We start from the raw sequence: 21,758 nt of genomic DNA on the forward strand, positions 1-21,758 counted from the left end.
GTGGCACGTCTTGTGGAAAGATGTCAGCGAACTCCTGCAAAATGTTAGTGACAGCAGGAGGCAAAGAGGAAGGCACGTCCTCGAATGAAAATAATGCCTCTTTGCACACAAAAGCATAGCAAACAGATTTGCTGAAATCTAGCTCATCAATATCAGATTTGGTGGCAAATAAACATGCACTTTTCAATTTAATTTCAGAAGCAACACTAGATGGTTTATTATTAGGCTTCATTTGTTGCTCAAATTCTTTTGCCACAATCTGATTTTCACTCTTATTCTTCTCCTGTTTTGCTTTATTAGCTCTATTAATATCATCTTTCAAAATAGAATCAGGAGTCATATTATCCTTATGAACAAGAGTATACTGATTGTTTCTACCATGGTGTACAGAATTTTTATCAAATTGCCATGGTCTACCAAGTAATAAGGAACATGCTTGCATAGGTACCACATCACAATCAACACAATCAGCATATGTAGATATACTAAAATGCACACGAACAGTACGTGTTACCTTAACCTTGCCGCTGTTGTTGAACCATTGGATGTAGTAAGGATGTGGATGTGGTCTTGTTGTGAGAGAAAGCTTCTCCACCATCTCCATGCTAGCCAAGTTGTTGCAGCTCCCTCCATCTATGATGACGCGCACAGAACGTTCTTTCACAACTCCCTTGGTATGGAACAAATTGTGCCTCTGATTTTGCTCAGCTTGTGTGACCTGCACACTCAAAACACGTTGAGCAACTAAACATTCATACCTGTCAGCGTCTTCAGGGGCCATGTATTGCGTCTCATGATCAGAATCATCTCCACCATGTTCTTCACGTGTAATAAGAGCCAAAGTCTCCTCATCATAGTCACTAGCGGACTCATATCACCATCCGCGGTAGCAATCATCACACGCGGAGATTTGCATTCTCTCGCATAATGACCTCCTCCCTTACAACGACGACAAATAATATCACTTGTGTGCCCTATTGATGCCATGGAAGAAGAAGAACTCTGTGCAGGCCCAGCAGGTGCGCTCTTGGCAGATAATGGTGGTTGTGCCTGTTTTCTTGTATCACGACTGGAGGAGGCACGTGATTGAGGTGCTGGTGCAGTTGAAGTAGACGATGCACGCGGTGTCCATGATGAAGGTCGGCCTGCAGAAAAGTTAGTTCGCGCCAATGCTTGTCGATCCTGCACTTCACGTTCAGCTTTACAAGCAAGATGGAATAAACGAGTGATATTAGTATACTCCTTATAGTCTAGAATGGTCTGAATCTCTCTATTTAATCCACCCAGAAAACGTGCAAGCATAGCTTCATTCTCCTCAACAATACCACATCTAATCATGCCAGTTTGTAATTCCTGATAATATTCTTCTACAGAATTTTTTCCCTGTCTTAAGCGCTGTAATTTTTGAAGCAATTCACGTTGATAATATGGTGGAACCCAACGAGTATGCATAACAGTTTTCAAAGCAGCCCAAGTAGTTGGAATAGGATATAATCTACAATGTTCAGACCACCATACACATGCAAAACTAGTGAAAGCACAAACAGCAGCAGCAACTCGTCTCTCCTCAGGATATTGTAAACATGTAAATCGTTGTTCAGTTTCTAACTCCCAAGTAAGATATATATCAGGAACATATCTACCCTCAAATGGTGGAATATTCAATTTCAGTTTAGGAATATGGACATCATCTCGTACCTGAGGTGGTGGTGCAGGCCTACCATTACGAAGATATACCTGAGGTCGACCGGCTGGTGGTGGTGCAGGTGGCTGCACGTAGTGCTGATTTTGATCGACCTCATCCTCATAATCGCCCGCATACTCATCCTCCTCCTGGGTACCAGCAGCAGCAGTAGCAGGAGCCAAAGAAGCACCAACAGCAGTAGCAGCGTGATAGAGGCGGGGTGTCCCGATCTTTCGATGAGATGATAACTATCGATTTGGTGAAGATGACTTTGACAATCCGACTACAAACGTGCACGACGTTGCGCCTTAGCAATTGCTAAACCAATCTCCAGAGGTTATTGACCACGCCGGTGCACGATCAACCTGACCACGAAGGTCTATTCCTGCAAGCAATCGAAGAACGAGCAAGAATATGATAAAGCAATCTGAATATTGCAAATATATATGAGGTATTGATAATGGTGGGGATCCGTAAGCGGTCTTGGTCTGGTCGTTGGACACAAACGAAGTACACGAAGTTGCAATGGCTAACTTTTAACTAAACAAATCCCAAGGAAAAGCTACTAGATGGATCTACTTATATAGGAGTAAGGGGTGGCGGCCAAGGAGGTGGGAGGACGTCCCAAGGCAGCCTAAAACTAAATCTAGGTCGTACAAGGCCAATGGGCCCAAGTGGAGGTGATGTAACACCTTTGGACTTGTAGTTTGACTCGGATTCTGCTGCAGCATCAGATTGTTTCGTCCACAACTCAACGCTCCGGACGAATTTGAAGGTGATTCCAATTGGGTTGGAAAGTGCACGAAATCTAGTTTCCACAAAAAAAGAATCACCCAATTCGGAGTCCGTATGAAAAACTTGTGTGCGTTTTGAGTCAGGTGTGTCTGTGCAGTCCGAATCTGAATCCAGAACGTGAGAGACTTGGACTCTATCTTCTCTTGGGCCAAAAGTGACGTGAGAGAACTTTGTGGACAGCAAATAAACATCTCTTTCTTCCTTATCTTCATATGTGGATTGTACAAATGTCCCATACACCTGCAATTAGACAAAACACAAAAGTGTGTGAAGTATTTTTGTTCTGGATAACATAAATAGATTATTGAATAGTTTGCACTAGAAATCACCTGACAAATGTGCATATATGCAATATTTTTGGTCATATCCAAGGTAGTCATGTCCTCATCATCCTCCCCTTCTTGAAAATAAAGCCGTCCTCGGCGTTGCTTAATCTGAAATGTGGCTAACAAAAGAGACAAGGTGTACATGTTGTATATGTATATGTCATCCATTTTTACTTCCCTTGATTTTTGCATATATGACACATGAATAGATGAGTAACTTGCATAGTTCATAAAATCTAAAGCCAAAAAATTAGCACAAGAAGTAGAAGGCATGAAAATATTGTAACTCAGTTTGCACATATAAGTGAAGCTCTTATTCATTTCGAAAGATTGACAATGTTCATCATTAAACCATCCCAGCATTGGTGAATAAACCTTACTTGCATCAAATTTACATGCTACAACATGCTTAAATAAGCAAACATGCAATAATTCATTCAACACAGAATCATCACCAAGATTAGAGGTCATATCAAAATGATTAAACATTGGTTCTTTTGCATCAATAGTTAATTCAATGGGTGCACTCAAAATTGTTGGTATTTCAGTTGTTTGATCACATGGCAAAGTCAAATTATCAACGTAGTCCTCTAAAATAGGTGGTGTGATCAAAGTAGTGGGTAGCTCATCAGATGGTGCATTCAAATTGACAAGGCATTCATCATTCTCATGTAGAGATGGAAGATAAGTACCTTTGTCATTACCTCTTATGATCAACTCAGATGATGTAGCCACTCTCGGGGGCGATGTGTCACATGGTGGAGGTGATGTAGTCCTGGCAACAACGGATGTGGTTGTCATAGTATGCCTAGTAGTTGAAGGAACAATCATATCAACTCTTGGAATGTGCACCGTGCGCTTGTTCTCCTCGTGGCCAACACGTCGTTTTATTTCCTGTTCAGCTTTGCAAGCAAGATGAAACAAATGGTCCATAGGATAACACTCTTCATGAATTAGTATCTCTTGAATATCACGGTTTAATCCTCCCCAAAATCTATCCATAAAATCATCTTCACTTTCTTCTAAAGAGGAATGCAACAAGGTAGTTTGTAAATCATCATAATATTTTGTTACAGTTTCACTACCTTGTTTTAAGTGTTGCAACTTCTTAATCATGTCACGAGTATAATAAGCAGGGATGAAAGTATGCCGCATGGCAAGTGTCAAATCATCCCAAGTAGTAGGTATATAATCAGGGTGTAACCGACAATATTCACTCCACCAAACCAAAGCATAACCAGTGAAAGAACCAACCGCAACCTTAACCTTTTTATGTTCATTGAAATTATGGGAAGCAAATATATTTTTTATGTCGAACTCCCATTCAATATATAAAGCAGGTTTAAAACGGCCATTAAATGGTGGTATAGATACATTAACCTGATCATGTGCATTTGGATGTTTGTGCACCTCTCGTGACGGTTGTGGTATTTGCAAAGGTGGTGGCACGTCTCCCGCGATCGACAAAGCCCATGAATTGACTCTGGATCCTGTCATGATTAGTAGAACAAGAAACAAAACCCAAAAATAATGTTCCTATAACTACTAGGATGTGGTGGTAAAACGCTCACAGTAAAGCAAATATCAATGTCTTACAAGTTCTTACCATGCAGCAGGCGGTGATCGGCAACCAGCGGTGTCAAGTAACTCCGAATATTGAGTAAAGCGATTGCCAGGGGAGCGTACGTATACACGGTGTAGAAATATGTGGAGCTGGGTTGGCTATATATGGTAGCAAAAGATTAGCAATAATCAATTCAAAGATGCAATGTTGAATAAACACTCAACGACGGTACTGTGCTGGTCCTAGGCTAGACCGGACTAGAGACGCGAGCCTGGAACACTAATGAGGTCACGTCGTAGCACAACTAGCATCAATGAAGGATACTAAGTAGCTCTGGACAGCAAGATATAAGTGAAGATCACAACGGCAGTAAAGATAATGAGGTGAAACAACAGCCAAGCAGGATATATCAACAACTTTGTCTCCAACTTTCCTCTGAAAAAGTTTGTGCCGATTTTTTTGTTTTTTTTTCTTCTCTTTTTTTTCCTCACACTTTTTTTTTCTTTCTCTCCTTTTTTTCTCTCTGACTTTTTTTCTCCTTTTTTTTCTCGTTTTTCTCTCTCTTTTTTTCTCCCTCTTTCCAAAACAAACTAGATAAGATGCAGATTGGATCAAGTGAAGATGTGAACGATCTCAACTATTATTATGACAATGAATGGTGGGTAGCACGTGGTGGAAATTGATGGATGGGTGGTGGACACCGGAAGAGATAATGATGCAGCGGTGGCGTGACTAATGTGAACAGAACTCGAAACTCTAAACGAACTAGACACTAAGACCAGCAACTCGACACGACGACGCAACCGATAATTCAACTATGCAAGCAATGAAAAGAAAATTGCAAAGGCTTAGACTGGCTTGGACCAAGGATGAATAGATCTAACTCTTTTTTGTGGCTTTTTCTTGGACAATAGGTAAGAAAATAAATCTAATCTAGGAAAACTGGAAATTCTCACCGAGCAACCTGAAAACTGATACCACTTGATAGAGGCGGGGTGTCCCGATCTTTCGATGAGATGATAACTATCGATTTGGTGAAGATGACTTTGACAATCCGACTACAAACGTGCACGACGTTGCGCCTTAGCAATTGCTAAACCAATCTCCAGAGGTTATTGACCACGCCGGTGCACGATCAACCTGACCACGAAGGTCTATTCCTGCAAGCAATCGAAGAACGAGCAAGAATATGATAAAGCAATCTGAATATTGCAAATATATATGAGGTATTGATAATGGTGGGGATCCGTAAGCGGTCTTGGTCTGGTCGTTGGACACAAACGAAGTACACGAAGTTGCAATGGCTAACTTTTAACTAAACAAATCCCAAGGAAAAGCTACTAGATGGATCTACTTATATAGGAGTAAGGGGTGGCGGCCAAGGAGGTGGGAGGACGTCCCAAGGCAGCCTAAAACTAAATCTAGGTCGTACAAGGCCAATGGGCCCAAGTGGAGGTGATGTAACACCTTTGGACTTGTAGTTTGACTCGGATTCTGCTGCAGCATCAGATTGTTTCGTCCACAACTCAACGCTCCGGACGAATTTGAAGGTGATTCCAATTGGGTTGGAAAGTGCACGAAATCTAGTTTCCACAAAAAAAGAATCACCCAATTCGGAGTCCGTATGAAAAACTTGTGTGCGTTTTGAGTCAGGTGTGTCTGTGCAGTCCGAATCTGAATCCAGAACGTGAGAGACTTGGACTCTATCTTCTCTTGGGCCAAAAGTGACGTGAGAGAACTTTGTGGACAGCAAATAAACATCTCTTTCTTCCTTATCTTCATATGTGGATTGTACAAATGTCCCATACACCTGCAATTAGACAAAACACAAAAGTGTGTGAAGTATTTTTGTTCTGGATAACATAAATAGACTATTGAATAGTTTGCACTAGAAATCACCTGACAAATGTGCATATATGCAATATTTTTGGTCATATCCAAGGTAGTCATGTCCTCATCACAGCGGCACCAGAATTTTGTCCTGGCTCAATAGGAACACACTGTGCTCGTCCATACTGATTCGGAAGGGGGCGTAGTTGTTGTTGTTGCAGAGGTGCGACAGGTGCAGCCGGTGGTGGAAGACGCGCAAGCAGTTCATTAAATCTCAAGGCCAGTGATCTTCTCCATGGCCTCTTCAAAATTGTTCAGCACATCTTGTACCTGTTCAGTCATCATTTGCTGAAACTTATCATGAAGCTCCTTGTTCGATAAGTTCTCCCAGTCAATCTCGTCGGCTTGTGATCCTGGCATGGTTAGCAGCAATAGAAACACACAAGATATGATCCTATAGACTACGAACAAGTGGTGGTGGTGGATGTCACAAATCCGTCAAGCAAAACTCAAATTCTTACCAGTTCTTACCCAGCAACAGGCGGTGATCGGCAACCATTGTAGTCAAAACTCTCAAAGCTTGGATAGAGCGATTACCAGGGAGAATCAAACGCACGACGTAGATGTATGTGGAGCTGGGAAGGCTTATAATATGGTAGCAAAAAGGGGTAAGCAATAATCAATTCAGAGATGCAAAGTTGAATAAACGCTCAACGACGGTACTGTGCTGGTCCTAGGCTAGACCGTGCTAGAGACGCGAGCCTAGAACACTAACAAAATCACGGCGCTGCACGTAAACAAGGGAAAAGCACACTCTGGAAAAAAAAATTCACTCTTTTTTTTGCGCTGCTCTTTTTTTTGCGAAAAATCACTATAATACGAGTGTCTCAAAACTCTTCCCAGGTCAAACTGACAGGATGGGCACGAAATTTTTTCGACCAAATTTTTTTTTTCGACTGCCCGGACCCAAAAACTGGAAACGGGTCAAAAAAAACTTCCTATAATGGCACCTGTCTCAAAACACTCAGAAACACCTAAAAATAGGATAGCCGGATTTTTTTTTCGAAAAATGCGTTTTCGAAAAATTTTGGGCCTAAACGGAGGGTGGTTTCTGGACTCTTTTTTTTTTCTTTTCCGAAACCTACTCCGGCAAGGAAACACGAATCGGAAACTAGATGGATCCCGCAAAACAAACCTAATAAGCAAGGAACTCGGATTGGTGGTGGATATATGGTGGTGGTATATGGCAGCGGTGGTGGTAGCGGTGGTAGTATATGGATATGGATCGGTGGTGGTATATGGACACGGATTGGTGGTGGTATATGGATACGGATTCGGAGCGGTGGTGGTAGATGGTAGGGGCGATGATGATGGTGCGGCGGAGGCGTGACAACTTATGACCAGAACTCGAAACTCTAAAAGACTAGACTCTAAGACCAGCAACTAGACCGACGATGCAACCGCAAATTCAACAAAGAAAAACCCTAAAAAGATTATGCAAAGGCTCAGATTGGTTCAGATACGATGAACCCTAATTTTTTTGTGGCTTTTTCGTGGACTGTAGGTATGAAGAACAGACTCGACCTAAACTACGAAAAAAACTGTAAAATCTCACCGAGCAACCTGGAAATCTGATACCACTTGATAGAGGCAAAGGTGTCCCGTCTTTCGATGAAATGATGGATATCGCTTTGGTGGAAGTCGACTTTGACGATCCGACTACGAACATGCAAGGATGTCGCGCCTTAGCAATCGCTAAAGCAACTCCGAGAGGTTATTGACCACGCCGGAGCACGATCAACCTGACCACGAGGGTCTATTTCCTGCGAGCAAACGAAGAACAAGCAAGAAACTAAGATTGCAATCTAGATATTGCGAATATAAGATGAAAGCTTTATTGATCAAGGTGGGGTTCTGTGACGCCTTTGTCTGGTCGTTGAACACAAACGAAGTACGCGAAGTTGCAGCTATGGCAAACTTTTAATCTAAACAAAACCCAAAGTCTAAACGGTGCCCTAAGGGCTGTATATATGGAGGAAGAGAGGGGAATTTCGTGGCCCTTGGTGGAGGGGTCCGAAATCAACCCTATCTCTTGTTTCCCCACACATACGGACTCTAAAAATAGCCTATACTTATGTATTTCGAAATTACATGGGTCTGGCCCAATAAAAAGGTGACGCAGCACCTATAATAGCCTCGGGACGAAATTTATGTAGTGGCATCTTGTATATTTCGTCCAAGGCTTCATACACCCATTATGGTGGCTTCAAAGTCCTGAAATCATCACTTGTAACTCCGTTCTTGTTCCCCTTGCGCATGGCATCATCTCCATGCTTGTTCTTGCTCCAATGTTCATCCTTCTCCAAGCTAGGCCCTTCATTTGTAAGCAAAAGAAATGTATCCAATTTAAGCAGCATCATATTCTCATGAACATTAGAATCATTACCAAGAAACGAAAGTACCTGATAATTTAATTGGCGTGCGCGAGCTCTAGTAATTGGTCCCGTATATGTAGCAGTAGGGGTTGTGGGTGTAACAATGGTATTGATGTCCTCATCAAGGAGGAGTGCAAGCGCCAAGGAACAACTACACCATCCGCAAGGGAAGCCTGGAAGCGACGACGAAAGAAGACGGAGACAACCCCCAGGACCCGGACATCCGGCCAGGACCCCGGACATCCGGCCCCTGGAGCATCACCCACAGTAGTCGCCCAGCCGCCAAGTACCTACAGGCCCCGGACATCCGGCCCGCAAGCCCGGACATCCGGCGCCTCCCGACAGCCCGGACATCCGGCCATAAGCCCGGAAATCCGGCGCCCCTATCCAGAGAGCACCGAGGCCGACCTCACCAGTCCGGACATCCGGCCCATGCCCCGGACATCCGGCCTCCCGCGAACGCCCGGACATCCGGCGCCTGCCTGCGCGCAGAGTCGGGCTGAAGGCCCATGTATCCCCTCCTCACTTACCCCTTCGTGGACTAGCCTATATATACTCCATCCCCTTCCTCTAGTTAGGGTTAGCAAATATGATAGCTCATTCTTAGGTGAGCTTTGCTCCTACCTCTACTCTTGAGAGAGAGAGACTACCACTCCCATGGAGTTCAAGACCTCCATGTGAGAAGATCCATCTAGGATATCATCAAGACCTCCTCTTGGAGATGAACCTTACCTTGTATCTTTCCCTTTGTTGTTCATGTACCTTGTGATCTTGTGTGTTTGATTGTCTAGTGGATGTGTGATTTGGACTTGTTCTTGAGTGTTTTCCCTTTTGATTTCTCCCCGTTCTTCCCCGTGTTCATCATGTTCTTCGAGGGATCCCACTCCAAACGTGAAAGATCGACGCTATAGGGTTCCACCCTACATCATTATGGTATCATGAGCCAAGTTGATCACGTTTTTGGAGCCCCTACCCCTCTTTTTCTAGCTTGATTTTGTGTGTTCTTGCCTAAATCCGAAAATTTCCACCAAAAATAGCCCCAAATTTTTTTGTGATTTGTTGGTTTGATGATGTTTTGTTGATTTTGATCCATGGATTTGCTTGGTTTCAAGTGGACCTAGCTTTCCCCCAAGTTTCCCCACTTTCCCTCCACAAAATCCATCAAATTTTGCTCTTGAAATCATCCATTTCCACCCAAAATCGAGTTTCGAAGTCCAAATCCCGATCTGGAATCGTCGGGCCGGACATCCGGGCCTCAGGCCGGACATCCGGGCCATCTGGCCGGACATCCGGGCCCCAAGCCGGACATCCGGCTCCTGGAGCGCCAAATCTGCTCGGTTCTGGACAGACAGCCCCGGAAATCCGGGCTCAACCCCGGACATCCGACCCCTGGGATTTCAGATTTTCCCGTTTCACCGTTTTGTCCATAACTAATTCATCCGGAGTCCGTTTTTGACGTTCTTTAGCTCGTTTTGAAGCTATTGACATCCCCCATCCCATAAAAATACTACCACCACCATTTGACTCCATCAAATTTTTGAAAATTTGGCAAGTTTGCCTAGGCCTTCCACCATATCATCCGCATAGCCACCACCGACTTCCGCAACCTAACCAATTTTGTTCCCCATAGCATTAGTGGTTGCTTGAATAGTGATTCGAGTCTCCTAAGGTGTTTCGGCTACTTAGGGACGATTGCTTCTTCATCAACCACCACCACCACTTCCACATAACCTTGCCCACCATACACTTCCGACAACCCAACTTAACCCAATTGTTGATTGAGCTTTTTCGAGTTGTGGCTTGTGTCTCCTAAGGTGTTTCGGCTACTTAGGGACGGCAACTTCAACTTTGACACGTGTATAGCCCGTCATCCCACCTCCGCATTGCCAAGTGCAAACCACCACCACTCTCTACTACCACCATTTTGACATTTGTCATTTGAGATTTCGAGTTTGCGGTTTTTCCGTTTCCTAAGGTGTTTCGGCTACTTAGGGACGAGTCTCCATCATCTTGGTATCTACACCAAGAACACCGCCACTCATCATCGCAAAGGACGGTAACCTCGACGACACCTTTGTATATTTCCTTGCAATTGCATTGTTAACCCCTAGCCCATTTTGCGTTACTTGCCTATCGAGACTAGCCATTTGAGTATTGCCGGCAACGTTACTTGTGCACATTAGTGGTCCATACATTCCATTACATACATACCATATCATATTGGTATCATATCATCCATCGTGCCTCAAGTTTGTTCCCGCATATACACAATTGCTATCTTGGTTTGTGCATTGTGCAAATTGGCCATAGAAAAAAAAGAGAAAAAAAGCTTTTAAGCAAAAAGAGAGCAAAGAGCTCGTGAGCAAGTGCCATAGCATCATACCCAATTGCACATAAGATTGTCAAATCTACATCATATGATATCATGCTTGAGAGAAACACCGGGAACCATACATACATAGCATACTTGGGATAGAGTTTATCCATTTTGCATCTTATAGGTTGTGCACAAGTGTCGTATCCGCCTATTGAGCAATCGTGCTAGCGTCTCTCTTGAGTTGTGCAACATGAGCGTTTTCCGTGGATTCCACATTTTGTGCTCATTCCTTGGTTGCACGACCCCATTTATCTATCCGTGTGTGTGTTTCCGTGTGCCATTCTTTGCTATTGGTCCATTTGTTTCACTTGCGAATTTGGTGAATCTCTTTCAACATTATTGACTCTTGCTAACATTTTGCATTAAATTTTTGTGCCACTATCCTCACCGAGCTCTACCATAAGCTTTACTTGATAGGTGTGAGTGAACAAGTCCGGTACCAATTCCACTATTCTTTCATCTCATATTGAGTGACACGGGATACATCGTCAACTTTGGGAAAAGGTAACTTGGTATTTTTCATCTCATTTCCTACTCACCTCTACTCGAGTCTTGTGATGGATAGGCAAGGCATTTCATCTTCGGTCTACAACAACAACGACGAGTTCGATGCCATGAACAACAACTTCGATGCCAAGATGCAAGCTAAAATGGAGGAGATCAAAGCCCTCATCAAGTCCTACAAGCGATCTTCCTCATCTTCGAGAAGACGCTCAAGAGCACATGCTTCCGAGCTATCATCTTCGGCAAGATCACATCGGCATCGACACCATCACCAACAAGAACGTGAAGGTCAAGAGCTCTACATCAACAACCGCTCAATGACTTCACCATCTCCCTTGGCATCTTCGCCAAGCGACTTCAAGGCATCTTTGCCTACGGACATACGGCATCTTCGCCAACAAGAACCCCAAGACTACGCTCAAGAGAAGCTCTACGACAAGCATGAGGCAAGTACCACCAAGATGTCCAAGCCCGACGAGCTCCAAGACAATGCTCCCAAGTTCGACTTCACCGCCACCCCTCTTTGTGGCATTGATGGTGCCAAGTCTACCATGACTCTTTTTCAAGACGGTGCGGTGATGAGTACGACTGTGGAGACCCACAAGGACCAAGCTTTGGAGGCGAGCGACAAGGTGGCGAGCAAGGATGATGCTTCCATCTTTGGAGGCGAGAGTGATGATGTGCTATCTTCGGCCCTCATCAACGGCGACGGTGACGAGATGATCGAGCATGGGATTTTCCCTTCGGTCATGGTGGAGAGTGATGATGTGCCATCTTCGGCCTTCATCCATGGCGACGACGACGAGATGGTTGAGCATGGGATCTTCCCTTCGACCACGGCGACGTATGATGACTTGAGTGACTTGTGCCACCATATTGAGAGTGAGAGTGACTTCACCACTAGCCCCATATATGATGAGTTGCCACAATTCCCATGTGAGGAGAGCCACAACCCCCACCACTTGAGTGAGATGAGTGACTCCACCATACGTGACTTTGAGTGCACCTATTTTGAGGGAGTGAGTGAACCACCACATAGAGAGAGTGAGATAGTTGATAGGTCTCGTGAGGCCATTTGCATTTCTAACAACTTGACCTCTACCTCTATTGTGTCTTCTCATTTGGTGCTAGGTCCCATTTATGATGACGCGCCGATCCTCGACGACTTCGTCCTCCCTTTGGACAAGACGATGGCCATGGTGGATTATGATGCACCGTGATGCGGAGCATCCCACCATCATCCCCATGGACTCTACATCAACACATCCAACCCCACAAGGACCCATGACTCGAGCACGTGCAAGAGGTCTCGAAACCAAGGTGACTTCTCTCCTAAATGATATCTCATATGACGCTCTCGAGACATGGCTACTACCTAAGTCAGATACACTATGCATGATTAGGTGTCAAGAAGGACCTCCCGAGGATGCATGTGAAGATGGACAAGCTGCACACTCCACGGATGAAGAGAACCAGCCGAGAGGACAAGTTCACCTCCCACGCCCCGGACATCCGGGCCCCAGGCCCCGGACATCCGGCCTCCCCCGGACATCCGGCCTCCAGCCCGGAAATCCGGCGCCTCGATCCAAAGAGCACAGAAGGGTGCAAAGCCAGCCCGGACATCCGGGCCCCAGGCCCCGGACATCCGGCCTCCCACGAAGCCCCGGACATCCGGGCTCCAGCCCGGAAATCCGGCGCCTCTGTCCAGAAGCAAAACCGCCTAGCCCGAACATCCGACGTTTTGGCCCGGACATCCGGCGCCTCGCGAAGCCCCGGACATCCGGCCCGACGCCCGGACATCCGGCTTCCCCTGCGTGTGCACAGTGAAGGGCCGAAGCCCATGTACTCCTTCGCCCCCGTAGACTATATATACTCCCTCCCCTTCCTCTTTTGATACTTAGCATTGGATCAGCTCATTTTGTGTGAGAGCCTTTGCTCATCCACTTGATACTTCTCCTCGGAGATCAGGACCTCTCCGGAGAAGATCCCAAGCGGATTCAAGACCCCTTCTAGGGAAGAACATCAAGGCCTCCTCTCGGAGAAGAACGGTTCCGTTGTATCCTTTCCCTTTGTTGATTGTGAACCATGTGTTACCTTATGTGTGTGATGATCTAGCACTCGTGTAATCGATTCTTGTTCGGTTGAGTGATTTTCTCTCGTTTCCCTCGTGTTCCCCTTTGTGATTTCCGCGCGTTTCTCGTGTTCCTCCCGTGGGATCCCTCCAAACATGAAAGATCGACGAATTAGGGTTCCGCCCTACATCATCTTGGTATCATGAGCCAGGTTGATCACGTTTTTGGAGCCCCTACCCCGTGTTTTCTAGCTTGATTTTGTCGTTTTCGTCCTAATTCCGAAAATCCCCACCAAAAATAGACCCAAATTTTTTTTGTGATTTGTTGGTGTGATGAAATTTTGTTGGATTTGGTCCATGGATTTGTGTTGCTGCGTGTGGATCTAGCTTTCCCCACCCTCCCCACCCTTTTCCATCCACCAGTTCGTCTGGAGTTGCAATTTTCCACCGCGGAGTTCTTCGTGTTCGTCCCTGAGCCAGAGCCCGGACATCCGGCCCGTGTACCCCGGACATCCGGCGCCCCGGACATCCGGCTGCAAGCCCGGACTTCCGGCCCCTAGGAGACAGCAACTCCACCCCCCACGCCCATTCCACCATACCTTCGCCAAATTTTTCCACCGTGCCCATGACATCTTCCGCATACCAAAACACTTTCCACAACCACCACCACCACTCACTGCTACCTCCTATGTCGATTTTGATACGTTTTGGTCTTTGAAATTTGAGTTGTGGTTCCCGTGTCCTATTGTGTTTCGGCTATATAGGTACGGTTCGACGTCATCATCACCACCGCTCAACTTCATCGACTACTCAACATTGCCAAGGGCGGTAACTTCGACGACATCTTTGTCATAACTTGCAATTGCATTGATAACCCACATTGCCTCATTTTGCGTAGCTTACCCATCGAGACTAGCCATTGAGTATTGCCGGCAACGTGACTTGTGCACATTAGGGATCATACTACATAGCATACATACCATACCATAGTGGTGCATATCTTGGGATCCACTTGTGTGTCACAAAGTTGTCATAGCATACACAATTGCTATCTTGGTTCGTGAAGTATTGCATGAGAAAAGAGCTCAAAAGTGAAAGAGCCACCCAAGCTTTTAAGCAAAGAGGAAAGATAAGCAAAGAGCTTATGAACAAGAACCATAGCATCATACAACATTAAGATTGTCATATTGGATCATCTTGGATCACTGCACCGAAATACCATACATATAGCATACTTGGACTAGAGATAGTTGCATTTTTGCCTAGTAGGTTGTGCACAAGTTTGCGTATCCGCCTATTGTGCAATCGTGCTAGCGTCTCTCTACTATTGGGCAACAAGAGCATTTTTGTGGTCTCCACATTTTGGCTCACTTTTGGTTTGCACAATCCCACTTATCTATTTGCGTGTGTGTTTCCGTGTACCCATACTAGCTTGGTCTACTTGTTGCATTTGCAAATTTGTGAATCTTTTCCAACATTATTGAGTCTCGCTTTCAATTACATCAAAATTTGTGCCACCATCCTAACCAAGCCCCACTATAAAGCTTTTACTTGTGTAGGTGTGAGAACCGACAAGAATTGGTACCAAAAGTGCTATTTCATTGTCCGCATTTGGGTGAACTTGATTCACTTTCAACATCGGTCAAAGGTACATTGGTATTCGTTCTTTTCCTTTTACCACTCACATTTTGCTTGAAATGATGGATAGGCCAAGTACATCTACAAACCCACTCTTCATCGAGCAAGACGACGACATGTCATCATACGTCACCAAGAGCCACCTCTTTGGTGCACAATGAGCTCTACACCAAGAGCAACAAGCCATGAACGACCGCATCGACAACCTCGCCACCGACTTGCGACTCTCCGAGCAACGTACAAGAGACTACTTTGACACCAAGCTCGACGCGCACAAGCAAGAAAATGATGCAAGAATGGACGAAATCCGAGCTTTGTTGGTGAACCGGCGTCCTTCTACATCCTCATACTCAAGACGGAGCCACTCAAGTCGCCACTCCGACGACTCCTTCTCCGACACAAGTACACCGTCATCGAACACTCTTCGACGAGCCGCGCGTCAAGACCGTCATGCATCTCGCAACCCGCTTCACGACAAGCATTCACAAGAGCAAGTCGATGAGCAAGTCCCTCGTCCTCAAGCAAATCAAGTCGCTTTTGCTCAAGCTCAAGAACAACAACGACTACGGCATCAACAAGAACAAGAACGAGCGCGTCTACACCAAGAGCAACAAGATGCCGAGACTCGACGTCTTCAACAACAACAACGAGAAGCACAAGCTCTTGAAGCAGAACGTGCCCTTCAAGCATCAAGTCGAGCTATCGCCAACCGCAATCGCGAACGGCACAATCAAGAGGAAGCTCTTCGAGAAGAAATCCAAGAGAGGAACTACCATCCGCGAGTGCAACATCAAGCTCCTCCACAAGCTCCTCAAGCTCAACTTCACCCTCAAGGTCATCAAGAACAAGTTGATCATGGACTTCATCCACGCCAAGAGCAACATGAGGATGATTACCCTCCACGTCAAGGGCATCATCAACACCATCGCCAACAACACAATGAAGAACAACGCTATGGCAAGCTCAAATTCACAATGCCCAAGTTCAATGGAAGCAACGACCCCGAAGAATACCTCTCATGGGCATTGAAGGTCGACAAAATCTTTCGTTTGCACAACTTTGAGGAAGAGAAGAAAATCGCAATGGCATCACTAGAGTTCCAAGACTATGTGCTCATATGGTGGGAACAAGTAATTGAGCGACGCCAAGCAAGAGGTGAACCTCCAATCACCACTTGGGCTCAAATGAAGGATGTCATGCGAGCACGTTTTGTTCCAACCTACTACAACCGCGATCTCTTCAAGAAGCTACAACTCCTCAAGCAAGGAACAAAGAGTGTTGAAGAATACTACAAGGAAATGGAGATTGCCATGATTCGAGCCAATGTCACGGAAGATGATGAGCAAACAATGGCACAATTCTTGAATGGACTCAATCATCCCATCAAGAAGATCGCCGACTTCCAACCCTACTCCAACCTCATTGAGCTCGTGCATCAAGCTACAAAGGAGGAACGTCAAGTGCAAGATGACTTCAAGTACGCCAAGTACTCATCCAAGACCTACGGCTTCTCCAACACCCAAGCTTCAACAACTCCTCCAACATCAACATTGCCTTCTCCAAGCAACGACGACAAGTCAAGTTACAAGAAAAATTCGGCAAGTTCAAGTCGCCTTCCTCCTACTACAAGCAACTTCAAGCCGCGTGCTGCATCATCTACTCCATCCGATGACACCGTCAAGACAAGCTCCTTCAAGTGTTTCACTTGCGGCGGCCGAGGCCACAAGTCCTATCAATGCACAAACAAGCGCACCATGATCCTCAACGACGACGACACATATGACTCCATGAGTGAAGAGGAGATGGAAGCTATTAAGCAAGTGGCCATGCACCGGCGCGTGAACGAGGATGAGGATGATCAAGTCTTTTGTGATGAGGATTCGAGACCCGCTCTCGTTGTCTCCAAGGTCTTGACACTCCAACATCAACAAGAAGAAGACCAATGATGCCACATCTTCCACACAAAGGCCGGCATCAATGGACGATCCGTCAAGGTCATCATCGATGGAGGTAGTTGTCACAACTTGGCAAGTGAAGAACTATGCTCCAAGCTCCAATTGGTCAAGAAGAAGCACCCACACCCCTACAAGGTTCAATGGCTAAGTGACTCCGGCACTATACGAGTTGAGCATACGGTCCAAGTCTCTTTCAAAATCGGTGCATATGAAGACACTTTGGAATGTGATGTGGTCCCAATGAACGTTTGCCACCTCCTTCTTGGTCGACCATGGCAATTCGACCGTGGTGTCATCCACAATGGGCGAACCAATCACTATAGCTTCAAGATGAAAGGGAAGGAATATGTGCTACGACCTATGTCTCCTAGTCAAGTGATAGCCGACAAACAAGCCACCCACCATAGCGAGACGAGTGAGAAAGTGAGCCACCAAAAAGTGAGTGAGAGCCACAAGCCATACTTGAGCGCCTCTTCGCCTAGAGAGAAAAACCTCATACTATTTGCCACCAAAAGTGAGATGAGAGAAGTGTGTGAGAACCCATCGAGTGTGATGCACTTTGTCCTTGTGTGCAAGGATGGAGATACAAAAACTAACACCATTCACGAGCTACCTTTGGTGTTTCAATCTCTTTTGCAGGAATTTCAAGATGTTTTCCCCGATGAGCTACCTCCGGGTCTACCTCCTCTACGAGGCATTGAGCATCGAATTGACCTCATCCCCGGAGCGCCACTTCCAAACAAAGCTCCCTACCGCGCCAATCCCGAAGAAACCAAGGAGATTCAACGGCAAGTACAACAACTAATCGACAACGGTCATGTACGTGAAAGCTTAAGCCCTTGTGCCGTTCCCGTTATACTTGTGTTTAAACCCGATGGAAGTTTCCGCTTGTGTTCCGATTGTAGACCTATAAATGCTATCACCGTTCGCTATAGGCATCCCATTCCTCGCTTAGATGACATGCTTGATGAACTTAGTGGAGCCAACTTTTTCTCAAAAATAGATCTTAAAAGTGGATATTATCAAATACGCATTCATGAGGGTGACGAATGGAAAACTGCTTTCAAAACTAAATTTGGCTTATATGAGTGGTTGGTTATGCCTATGGGTTTGTCGGAAGCTCCCGGAACTTTTTGCGTCTCATGCATCATGTACTTCGACCTTACATTGGAATCTTTGTTGTGGTTTACTTTGATGATATTCTTGTGTTTAGCAAAACCATGAAAGAGCATCTTGATCATGTTAGACTTGTTTTGCAAACGCTTCGAAAGGAAAGTCTTTATGCCAACTTGAAAAAGTGCACATTTGGTGTTGACAAAGTGGTTTTCTTGGGTTTCGTTGTCTCTTCCGAGGGTGTCCATGTTGATGAAACTAAAATTGAAGCAATTAAAACTTGGCCCCAACCCACCAATTTGCAACAAGTGCGAAGTTTCCTTGGTCTTGCAGGATTTTATCGTCTCTTTGTGAAAGATTTTAGCACAATCGCAGCTCCTTTGCATGCTTTGAGCAGGAAGAATACTCCTTTTTTTGGGGATCTTTGCAATCCACCGCTTTTGAAGAGCTCAAGTCTTTGCTTACACATGCTCCGATTCTTGCTTTACCCAACTTTGACAAAACTTTTGAGGTTCATTGTGATGCAAGTGGTACCAGAATTGGCGGAGTTTTATTACAAGAAAAACGAGCTATTGCATATTTTAGTGAGCAACTCTCCGGTGCTCAACTTAACTATCCCACATATGACAAAGAATTGTATGCTCTAGTGCGTGTACTACATGTTTGGGAACATTATCTTCGACCTCATGAGTTTGTCATCCATACCGATCACGAAACGCTTAAGTACTTGAAAGGTCAAACTAAATTGAACAAGCGTCATGACAAATGGAGTGAATTTATTGAATCTTTCCCATATGTGATCAAGTACATTAAGGGTAAGGAAAATGTAGTCGCCGATGCACTTTCTCGCATATGCACGCTTGTGACTAAACTTGAGTTGAATGTCATTGGCTTTGAACACATAAAAGACTTGTACAATGATCCATCTTTTGCACCTCATTATGCTAAATGTTTGACGCATACATCTTGGGAACAATATTACATCAAGGATGGTTATCTTATGAGAGCTAACAAACTATGCATTCCCGAGTCTTCTCTTCGTTTGCTACTTTTGCAAGAGGCTCATGGAGGTGGACTCATGGGACACTTTGGACGCGACAAGACTTTCGCAACGCTCTCCAAGAACTACTTTTGGCCCAAGATGTTCCGCGACGTCTCACGCTTCACCACCCGATGCTCTACATGTCGCAAAGCTAAGTCAAAAGCTCAATCTCATGATCTTTACATGCCTCTTCCTATTCCTTATCAACCATGGGAAGACATTAGTATGGATTTTGTACTTGGGTTGCCTAGAACTAAAAATGGAAAGGATTCCGTGTTTGTCGTTGTGGACCGATTTTCTAAGATGGCACATTTCATTCCTTGCAACAAGATAGACGATGCTTCACATGTTGCAAATCTCTTTTGTAGGGAAATCTTGCGCCTCCATGGAGTACCAAAGACAATTGTCTCCGACCGCAAAGTCAAGTTCTTGAGTTACTTTTGGAAGACCCTATGCGCCAAGCTCGGAATCAAGCTCTCGTTCTCATCCGCATACCATCCTCAAACCGACGGCCAAACGGAGGTGACGAACGGGACGCTATCCACTCTCCTTCGCGTGTTGATCAAGAAGAACATCAAGGAATGGGAGGCGTGTCTACCCATCGCCGAGTACGCCTACAACCGTGCAAGGCATTCGACTACCGGCAAGTCTCCCTTCGAGGTCGTCTACGGCTTCAACCCATTGTCCCCATTGGACATTCTACCTCTTCCTCTTCAAGAGCGCACCAACATCGACGCAAGTGCCCGTGCAAGCTACATCAAGAAGATGCATGAAGATACAAGAAACACCATCGAGCGCCAAGTACAACAACTAGCGACCAAGCTCAACATCAACAAGCAACCCATGATCTTCAACATAGGTGATCTCGTGTGGCTACATCTTCGTAAGGAACGCTTCCCCAACGAACGCAAGTCCAAACTTCTACCTCGAGCCGATGGACCCTTCAAGGTGTTAGCACGCTACAACAACAACGCCTACAAGCTCGACCTACCAAGCGACAAGTACAACGTGAGCGACACCTTCAACGTCAAAGACCTCTCGCCTTTCCATGGTGATGAAGATATTGATCCGAGGTCGGATCCTTTCAAAGGGAGGGGATATGATGCGGAGCATCCCACCATCATCCCCATGGACTCTACATCAACACATCCAACCCCACAAGGACCCATGACTCGAGCACGTGCAAGAGCTCTCGAAACCGAGGTGACTTCTCTCCTAAATGATATCTCATATGACGCTCTCGAGACATGGCTACTACCCAAGTCAGATACACTATGCATGATTAGGTGTCAAGAAGGACCTCCCGAGGATGCATGTGAAGATGGACAAGCTGCACACTCCATGGATGAAGAGAACCAGCCGAGAGGACAAGTTCACCTCCCAGGCCCCGGACATCCGGGCCCCAGGCCCCGGACATCCGGCCTCCAGCCCGGAAATCCGGCGCCTCGATCCAAAGAGCACAGAAGGGTGCACAGCCAGCCCGGACATCCGGGCCCCAGGCCCCGGACATCCGGCCTCCCACGAAGCCCCGGACATCCAGGCTCCAGCCCGGAAATCCGGCGCCTCTGTCCAGAAGCAAAACCGCCTAGCCCGGACGTCCGGCGTTTTGGCCCGGACATCCGGCGCCTCGCGAAGCCCCGGACATCCGGCCCGACGCCCGGACATCCGGCTTCCCCTGCGTGTGCACAGTGAAGGGCCGAAGCCCATGTACTCCTTCGCCCCCGTAGACTATATATACTCCCTCCCCTTCCTCTTTTGAGACTTAGCATTGGATTAGCTCATTTTGTGTGAGAGCCTTTGCTCATCCACTTGATACTTCTCCTCGGAGATCAGGACCTCTCTGGAGAAGATCCCAAGCGGATTCAAGACCCCTTCTAGGGAAGAACATCAAGGCCTCCTCTCGGAGAAGAACGGTTCCGTTGTATCCTTTCCCTTTGTTGATTGTGAACCATGTGTTACCTTATGTGTGTGATGATCTAGCACTCGTGTAATCGATTCTTGTTCGGTTGAGTGATTTTCTCTCGTTTCCCTCGTGTTCCCCTTTGTGATTTCCGCGCGTTTCTCGTGTTCCTCCCGTGGGATCCCTCCAAACGTGAAAGATCGACGAATTAGGGTTCCGCCCTACATCACACCGCCCACATGGTTCCATCAAGATGATGATGATGACCACCATTTGGTCTTTCCCACCTCACCTACACCACTTGAGTGGAATGACAAAGGTAACAAAGGTGACGGTGATGCTCTAGTCCCACTAGTGGACATTCTTGAGATTGATTGCTTGCATGATGTTGATCCACCTATTGCCATGCTTCATGCTAGTATGATTCCCCATGTGATGATTTGCCCATTTATGATGAGTATGATGATTCTCATGTGGATTCTATTAGTTGTGATGCCATGTTACATAGGATTTCTTGTGACAAT

Source organism: Triticum aestivum, chromosome 5B, assembly GCF_018294505.1.
Source record: "Triticum aestivum cultivar Chinese Spring chromosome 5B, IWGSC CS RefSeq v2.1, whole genome shotgun sequence".
In the NCBI taxonomy this organism is placed as follows: domain Eukaryota; kingdom Viridiplantae; phylum Streptophyta; class Magnoliopsida; order Poales; family Poaceae; genus Triticum; species Triticum aestivum.